Source organism: Mastomys coucha, unplaced genomic scaffold (genome assembly GCF_008632895.1).
Source record: "Mastomys coucha isolate ucsf_1 unplaced genomic scaffold, UCSF_Mcou_1 pScaffold22, whole genome shotgun sequence".
Taxonomy (NCBI): Eukaryota; Metazoa; Chordata; class Mammalia; order Rodentia; family Muridae; genus Mastomys; species Mastomys coucha.
Window position 1 is genome coordinate 181920361 of NW_022196905.1, and position 10034 is coordinate 181930394.

General features: G+C 40.3%; 1 protein-coding gene across 1 annotated transcript in view; it reads right to left on the bottom strand.

Moving 5' to 3' along the window:
• Positions 1 to 10034, bottom strand: part of Fgl1 (fibrinogen like 1) — a 35171-nt gene extending 25137 nt beyond the window's left edge. The window contains 1 exon segment of the mRNA XM_031339611.1: positions 9844 to 10034. The gene's annotated coding sequence lies outside the window, so the exon portion shown is untranslated.

A 10034-nucleotide genomic window follows, 5' to 3' on the forward strand; every position in this document is an offset into this window, starting at 1 on the left:
GAGGCAGAGAGGCAGAGAGAGAGAGGCAGAGAGAGAGACAGAGAGGCAGAGAGGCAGAGAGGCAGAGGCAGAGGCATCTCTGTGAGTTCAAGGCCACCTTGGTCTACATAATGAGTTCCAGACAAGTAAGGGATACATAGACTCTGTTTGGAAAACAAAATGAGGTTCTCATTTCAAAAGGTTATGTTTGCACTTAAGTGACTTTACCAATAACTAGAACTCTCTGAAAAACAGAGGCTACTGACAGAAGTCATCTATGAAAGGCGATGGCAAGCAAGTGAGTTTCCTTGTGATACCCCCGCCCCCCCATATTGCATGGCTGTGGTGAGTGCACTCTGGAGAGGCAGAGCCTAGGGACTTCATCCCAGGATTGCTTCTTGCTGCTCATATGCTGTTCCCATCACTATTTCAGAGCCCAGTGAGTGATTCCTGGGCATTGGCCCACCCTATTGGGCAAATTTCCTGAAGATCAACATGAAGATGAACTTTCATAAATTAATGCTGTTTAGATGAATTAATGACTTTATAGCATTCCTAATTTGATTAAAGTAATTTTAGGAGAAAAGCTTAAGGAGATGGTTTTAGTTGTTTTGCCAGAAAGATATAATAAAGTTAGAATCAAGAATAGAATGTGCCCCCTCCTCACAGAATACTAAGTAAAGGCTGCATACTAAGGAATACAATGAGCTTTCATAAATTACACTATGAAGAAAAATAGACTTGAGACAAATCTGTAATCAAGGAAAAACATCCATTCTAGATCAGGTCCAAAGATGAAGCCACAGGTGTGCATTATGATAAAACAAGGCCATGTGAAACTATTGTTTTAAACTTATAATGAGCTTATGGAATGAAACACTGCTTTGAACTTTATATTGACATCATTCTGTAACTCTCCCTTTGTGTAACATTTTATCTATGAGGTAATTTTATAAAGAACTTTTATCTAAGAAGGTATAAAAAGGCTGAGAAAAAATAAAGTATGGTTGTTGGGTTCTGCTTCATCCACTAAACGTCTATATGTCTGTCTGTCTGTCTGTATGTACACGAGAAGTCACCTGAGTGCTGGGAGCCATGACCATGGCCTTGTGGAAAATTACTAGCTTACACATACAGCCCTGAGAGAACAGGTGTAGTCTAACAGTCAGAATATTTGTGGGTGTGGAGGACATTGTGACCGCTGGTTCCAGAGACTGAAGATTGCCACCTGACCTTCGGACAGCCCCCCGGGGCTCTTCCCACCTCCTTGAAGCTTCCACTTGTTTATGCTTATATTACCACCCCCGAAGTAAAGTTTTTCAGAGCTTGATCAGACAAGTTCTTGCTCTCATTCTTCGTGTTCCTTGTCCTCCCCCAGTCTCTTTCCCCTGCCCTAGGTACCTGCTGAACACCCAGCGGGTTGGGACACCTGAGTCCTTGATTCACTCCTTGTCCCAGACAGCCCCTCTTGGGAAAGCAGAATTAGCATCAAAGTACAAAAAGTACCAGGGCAATCCACAACAAGTGAACTTGATGAAATACGTGGTGAAGGCCCGACCAGAGTGTGTGTTTGCATGTGTGCATGAGTGTGTGCATGAGTGTGTGTGTTTGTGTGTGTGCATGCATGCCTGTGCATGCACGAGTGCTTGATTTTCTTCCTTTCTTCCTTTTCTTTTCTTTCTGACCAACAAAGAGTTAAGGAACTCTTTTTTTTTCCTACTTTCTCTGTTGAGGCACTAAGGGAAAATTCTAGAATACTCATAATTCAAAATTCATTTTTGTATTTGCCATCAACAATGAGAGATTTTCAAATATTAAGGTCCAGTTACAGAGATACCCACTCCGACTGTTTTGTTTTTGTTACAAGCTGACAGACATCTTGACATCTGGAGTAAAAATATATTAGATTTGTTGGAGACACACTAGAGAAATAGCAGATCTAATTAAAGACTGACACAGACAAGCAAAAATGTAGCACGTGAGGTTGACTCCAAAAGGAGTTCTTGGACTTTAAATTGTGCAGTACCTTGAAAATGTTTGCATTTCAGTGGAAATTTAGCCTCTGTATTCTTCCATGTAAACTTCAAGTCTCAAGAGGAGAAAAAAAATCCATCCAATTAGCCCAGTAACCTATATGTCAGTGTAAATTTGGCATACAGAGCTATCAGAGCTCTATATATCAGCTATCTGTGCATAGTTCAGTATATAGCTATCTGTATATCAGCTATACAGAAACATCAGAGCTATCCCCCTGATCTTTTGTTAATTTTCACTGGTGGGGGAATCACTGTATGTAAGACTGTCTCCTTGTTATGTGTCTCCCTTAATGCATCCAGAAATCATAAAGAAAAGAGAAAGAGGAATCTATCTGGTTAAATAGAAGATGGCTTAGTTCAATAACCATGCCTAGCAAACATACGCTCTCATGTCCTATGACTGTACTTGGCACTGGAGCAACCATATTAAGTTCTTTTTTGTTACTGTTGGGATGTATATAGTCTAGGTACTTTTTTTTTTTTTTTTTACTTTTTCTTCTTTCGTTAGCCAAGCTCTGTAAAAGTGGCTATCTACACTCATGGTCCTTACACTCTCTCTTCCCACAAACTCCTCAACCAGAATCAATGACTTTTGACCCCTTTGCAATAACCACTCACAGTAGAGCTTCCTGGCATTTTCTAGTTGATTTCTCATTTAGTTTTTTCCTTCTGCCTCAAAAATATTTTCCCCCTCTCAGGCAAAAAAGATGGCTTAGTAGTTAAAAGCACAGGCTCTTCCAGAGGACCTGGGTTTATATACGCAGCTTAGTGTCTCTCACATGGCTCAGTATAGTGTCATGGAGATTGTACAGCTCCCCACCAGCTGCCACTTATTTAAAAGCACAACCAAACCTAACGATCTTATTTATTTAGAAAAAGATACTTTTCTAGACTGTACTTACTATTTTTTTTAAACCAAACCACACTCTTCCAACTATGACAAACTTGAGTCCTTATTTCATGTAGTCTTGTTTTCAATAACAGGGTTTCAGTAGTAAACAGCAGAGGGTCTGCTTTCATATCCTTAAGACCATTTCTTTGGAGACAAACTATCAGTTCTTGTCCCAATTTTTTTTTAACCTCCTTTTGTAGGAAAGAGTGGGGAGCTCATAAACACAGTAAAATCAATTATTTTGGGTTATTTAATGAATCCTTAAGGGATTTTATTATTTTAGCTTACCACATTTATTTTATATAATTTTTGTGCTATACCAAAAAGTCAAATAATATAACATTAAGACTCCATTAAAATGGGCTACTGGATACTGAAGATCTTTCTATTTAATTGAAAATCTACATTTAGTTATAACACACATATACCTTCATGCTGTAGGGGTGGGTAGAGATTAGGGAAGAAATGCTTTCAGTGCAGTCTTTAGTTTACTGTGACGTGTGTCCCTTTAATTTGATCCTAAGAAGGGCACATTCCACATATGATTACACTGCTGCAGGCCTGCACAGGATTGCAATGGATAAATAGGACGAGTGAAGACTTATAACCCCTCACCCCAAGGAAGACATAGGAAATGTGTGGTAGTTACAACTCCATAGAAACAAAGCTGGAGAAAGGGGGAGGGCCAGCCTGCATGGCTGGAATGATTAGAATCCCAAGGATTACATTTATGGAAGGAGTGAGCTTTTGGGAGAAATGGATGCAAATTGGTTATAAATAAGTGAGTAAGTAACCCAAATATAAACATTAAGGTGGCCTTTTGAGAACAGCAGTTAGATATTTTTGAGTTTGGTGATGAACAATCCTAACCGTGCAGTAATGGGAGATGCTGTAGTAATACGATAGGAGGGAACCAGAGAAGGTTATTAGAGGTTTTGGAACATTAATTATACATGTGCATCAGATCAAATTAGCAGATATAATCACATAATTGATTCAATTATGTATGTTAACACAGTTTTTTTTTTTCACGAAAAGAGATACACAAAATCATAATAATAGGATTTTCTCTGAGCAGAGACTAGCCAGTGCATCTCAGCTACGAGTGATTTTCTTCTCTTTCTCTGCTCTGGGGGATAGTTGGTAATCAAAGTCAGAAGAACCTTTGGTTTCCATCACTGGGAATATAGCCGTCTTAGGTATCTTGCCAGTACACACACCAGGCAGTGCAGCCAAATATTCTGCAGTATAAAGAATAGTAATCCCTACTCCTAAAACAAAACAACAACACACACAAATACACCTCGCAGGATATTTGATCGCATTTTCAACCCTGAGGTTGTATTATTTACTGAAAACAAAAACAAAAAATGTTCTAGTTGTGTGGCTTAGCCCTTAGCACATACCTTTAATCTCTCTGGCTGAAATACAGACATGCCCTTAGTATATGCCTTTAATCCCATGTGGCTGCCAGCAGCCACTCATACGAATGGGTTTTCTGGAATGGGGGTCAAGGCCCGAATAATTTGGGGTACTGGAAATGCGGGAAGGGTTTGAAAAAAATTAGACCAACACATGGTGTGCTTTCAGTCAGCCATCATTCATTGAAATCACCTTGTTACAAGCAAACAGGTGTATAGGTAAAGTAAAACCCCTCCCCCAAGTTCGTCAGCAACTTGGCCTAATCAGCAGCTTCATCTTCAGTCTCTGGAGGCGGGACTTCTGGTGTGACTGGCACTTGGAGAGAGGCGTGGCAATTAGCAGGAGGTGGGCAGGGAGGCGTGGCTATCTGTGGCAAGGCGGGGTCTGAAGAATCAGCCCTCAGCTGTAGGATGGTCACAATCCCAAACAATGAAGGTAAAGGTAGTCTGCAGAGGGAGTACCCAGGTTGGAAAATGATGTCTAATTGACTGGCAGACAAGATGATGAATCAAAGAAAGATTTGACAGAATAAGATATGCTCAACTCTCACAAGGAGAGAGTGGAAAAGGCAGCTGCTTGGGGGTTAGTGCAAAGAGAGATAAAGGAAGGAGACAGTTTTACCAGGAGAATTTTACAGAGACAGGTTGCAGAGAAAGAACAAGCTGGACACAGGTGAAGACAGAAAGAACCAGAGAATCAGAAGGAGCCAGAAGATTAGAACAGATTGCTAGAGTTCGTTTGAGGCCAAGCAGAGTAATTCAGAAGAAGCCAGTTTGAATCCATCAGCTTGGAGAGGAGTTTGAAAAGCCAGAACAGCTGAGTTATCCAACCAGCCAGTTCAGAGTTCTGAAAGAGGCAGAGAGGGTGAGTTTACTCAGCAGTAAGTCTCAGAGGCTGAAAACAATTCTAGGCTTAGGTTAGATTGTAAGGAGGTTAGAAGCTTCCAGGAACTAGGCCTACGTTTGCAGACTGAGGCAGTAGTAAAACTCAGAGATGACAACCTACAGGAGAATAAAAAATAATTACACACACACAAACACACACACACACTCACACAGAGACACACAGATATGCATGCTCACACACACTCACACTTACTAGTCAGGCTAGCAAGATAGCTCAATCAGTAAATGCTCTGTTTCCCATCATGAAAACCTGAATTCCTTCCTTAGAAGCTACAGGGTAGAAGGAGAAAATGAACTCCCAAAACTTGCCCTCTGATCTGCATGCATACACATTAGTTACAAACAAACAAAAAGCAAACGTCAAGAATCATTAAGTCTTATATATCAATGGTGCCATAATTAAGAAACTTGCAGCTAGATTAAATCAGAGATGTAACACTGCATAAAAGGAACAAAATCATAAGAACTAGTCCAGAGATCTTCAGTGAGCATCTCACTTGGCATGACCAATATCCTCTTTCATCAAATTATCCACTATGCTAATTTAAAATGAGTTATAGCTTTAGACTATATTTCAAAATTACTTTTACATTCTACTTAGGCTTTGCATGTACATATATCAACATGAATAAATTTCAAAAAGATAATGACTAATGAACAAGCATACATTCACTGTGATACCATTTTTATCAAATTTGAAAATAAAAATAATGTTTATTCATGACCATACCTAATTATACATGGACAGTGAAAATGATTCACAATTCAGAATAGTATTTATGTTTGAAAAAAGTGATTTTTGTAGGAAAGAATGGGGAGCTCATAAATACAGTAAATCAATTATTTTGGGTTATTTAATGAAATCTTAAAGGATTTTATTATTTTAGCTTACCACATATATTTAGCTTACCACATTATATAATTTTTGTGTTGTACCAAAAAAAAGAAAAAAAAAAGCCAAGTAATATGACAATAAGCTCCAGTTATAATAGGCTATTGGATACTGAAGGCATTTCCCTTACATTCTATCTCCATCTGCAGGTTAATCTAGCTATTGCAGAAAATTGTTTTCAGATAAAAACAAAAATAAATTAAGGAGCACCAAAATGAATGAAATCTACAGGGAATTAAGAATGTGTACAGAAGTATAAGGGCAAGTTTTCAGTTATAGACATAATCTGTTATTAGTAAACATTTAAAATGTATTTTAAAATACAAACAATATAAACACAAATGTTATATTGTAAGTATCACATAACCAGTGCCCTACTACATATCAAGAAAGAGAAACAAGCCGGGCGGTGGTGGCACACACCTTTAATCCCAGCATTTGGGAGGCAGAGGCAGGCAGATTTCTGAGTTCGAGGCCAGCCTGGTCTACAGAGTGAGTTCCAGGACAGCCAGGGCTACACAGAGAAACCCTGTCTCAGAAAACAAAACAAACAAAAAAACAAAAAAAAACCCAAAAAAACAAAACAAAAAAAAAAAAAAAAAAAAAAAAAAAAAAAAGAAAGAAACTAGTATTTTTTTAAATTTTATTTTATTTTTTACTTATTCACTTCACATGTCACTCACTGCCCCCTTCCGATCACCCCCTCCCACAATGGGGAAAGAGAATGGGGGAGGAGGCTCAGAATCAGGTGTGGGGAGGGACAGGATAGATAGATAGCCAGATGGCCATGAGAATGAATGGAAATCTGCAACTGACAGGGGTGAGGAGGTCAGGCGCATTTCCAGAAAGAGATAGATACCTGGGATAAGGAAGGGCCCAATGGAGGTGACCTTAGCTGTGACTCACAACATTGGGGATCTGAAACCTGAATAGGCCACCTCCTATAGGTAGGCAGGAACCCTAGTGGAGCAATAGAAACTTCAAGCCACCCACAAAACTTTCAACCCAATATTTATCCTGTCTACAAAAAAATACAGGGACAGGGGATGGAGCAGAGACTGAGGGAATGGCTAACCAATAACTGACCCAACTTGAGACCCATCCCGTGGGCAAGCACCTATCCCTGACACTGTTAAAGATACTCTGTTATGTTTGCTGACAGGAGCATAAGAAGTAGTATTTTACTCATCGTGATGACTAACTTTGTTAATGGAAACCCGTGTAAACTGAATTGTATACATTTAGTTACCCTAACACCAAACCAGGTACCACCTTTCTTTGTCATTACTCTCTTTTCGTCTTTGCCTAGTTTGTGCTAAACATGACCATCATGTTAAACTCTCAACTATTTCATGTTCTATCTATTATTTACCCATAATTCCCTGACACACCAAGGGTAGAAACAGGACAATCGTAAGTTTGAGGCCAGTCTGGCAAAGAAAGGAGAAAAGGAAAGAGAAATAAGAGCTGGGGACATAGTCGTAGGCTTGCACGTGCCTAGGATGTACAAGGCCCTAGTTAGAGCTCTGTCTGGAACTACAAAAACAACCAAACAGCAATATTTCTTTCAAAGTCTCAAATAGTTTCACGTATGTAACTGTACTTTTTAATTCTATTTTTAATGATGGTTCTTAAAAGCTTTAACCTTCCTTGTAGCCCACCACTCACCAGAGGTAGTGGAAAAGAAAGGATATGGGGGAAGTGGACCTGTTCAGAAAGGTTCTTTGGAGCAACTCCCATCTGTGTTGTCTGGAAATCGGCAGTTCAGTGGACAGGTTAGCAGGCTGTGGCAGCTTGATCCACTAGCAAGCAAGCACTCCACAGATACACGAGCAGTCCTGTTCAGTAGAGTCGGGTTAGCAACAGTGGTGGCAGGACAGCAGAGGCAGCCAGGCCTCAGCCTCAGCTCGAGTCAACAGGAACACCAGGAAAAGTTCTCCACTGTGCCTCTCTCAGGGACGTGAAGATCAGCGAAGACTAAGACCCATAAGCGTTGTACAGCTAGCTCTATAAGCAAGCCAAGCTCTGTCTCTGTCACTCCACTGAGTCCTATTTATACCCTCCAACATCACTTATCCTCCTTGGGTCTTTCCTCAACACGGGTCTAACTTCAGCACACGCATCCAGTCAGCTCAAATCTGCAGAAGCGGCAAGAAACTACAGCACCCCACAGGAAATTTTTTGGTGCATTTCTCTGTATGGAGTTCGGACAAGTGGAGCTCTGGTGCAGGATTTTCCCTGTCCAATTACATTAGTGCAGAGGAGGTCTGTGATTGGACAGGGAAAAGGGAGGTGGTGGTGTTGCAGAGAGAAAGGGAGACAGGGAGCGTCTCAGGGTAGGAGGGGAAGGAAGATGGCTGTGGCTGTAAACCGTGTTTACCAGCCGCAAGTAGCTATGATTTCATAGGGTTGGAAATATTGGGATAAAGCTTTTATCATTATCAGTTGGCTCTGAAATTATTGTATTGGCGTCTTACTGATACATAAATCTGATTGGTTAATTAAGCTTTAAGAGTCTTGATTTTACCAGATTACTGGGTATTGTGATATGCAGACAAGAGGTTGGCTGTTCCATTTAGTTATTGGAATGGGGGATCACCAACTACATAGGTTTATGGCTGAGGAAGAACTAGGGGCTCCTGGGACAAGCCAGCCAGATGCCTGTGGGGCTAGCTGGAGTTGATGGCAGCAGCAGGAGTGCGGGAGTGTGGTCCGGCCCCCTCAGAGAGATGGTGGGCTCATTTTTAAATATTTCCTGCAACAGAGCTCAACTACAAAATGTAAGGTAGACTAATACATGCATGTCATTAACAAAGAATCCTCCATCACGTGTCCTTTCATGTGCTTGCTTTAGCTGAACACCTCCTGCGTCTGCTTCAACAAAAATGTTCTTTCCCGAGTCTGTCTTAGTCTTTCACATGTGTCCACTTCAAGGAGACATTCCTTCACGCATCTGCCCCAGAAAAACACCATCCAACTGACTTTCCAAAGAACCCTTACGTTGGCACTTTACACATTCCCTGGAGAACAAAGTCCAATCTCTTCAGATTGATAGTTAAGATTTTCTATACTTTGGACCCAACCTGTAGCTCAGTCTTTTTTCTTGTCCAGCCTCCCCTGTGCCTCACTCCACATGAATCTCTACTTCAACCAGCCTGGTTTCTGTGCTGGCCGTTGCTAATTCTGAATGTACTATGTATTCCTGGCATAATCCATCTCCTTCTAAGCAGCCTGCCATTTATACTCCTGAGTATTTAAAAAAATGTTCAATATTTCTCCTAAATGTCAAATATTGAAAATCAGTTCCCACGTGTATCTTAATACCCAGTCTCTTTGCTTCCCACAGTTGGCTGTACCATATTTCATCCCCCATAGATATCCTAGAGCTACTATTATTTTTGAGATAATTTAGCCCTCCTTCCCCCTGCCCCAATTACTAAAGCACTTTCTGCCAATATCATTTATTTTGGCATAATCAAGTATTATTAATACCAAGCTGATTCATTTCCTTAAGGTATTGTATGTCTTTATACATACAAGCTAAATTTTTGGAAGTCAGGATTTTACAGCTTCTCAGGCTCCCCCAACTCCTCATATTTCCTACCAAGATCAGTGATGCTGGTATTTTAGTTTGAGGAAAGTTTAAAAAAAATACAGTATTTTTTTTATTAATAGTTTGCAAGTTTCATGTCATGTATTTTGACCATATTCACATACCTCAACTCCTTTCCATAGGTTCTTCAAGATCCACCTTCCACTTCTCCCAAAATGGTAGAATCATATCCTCTTAAAACACACACACACACACACACACACACACACACACACACACGGGCGGGGGGAGAAAGAAAAAGCAAGTCAGTTCAAGTTCTGTGTAAGCAATTTAGTGAGACTCAGATCCAAATTAA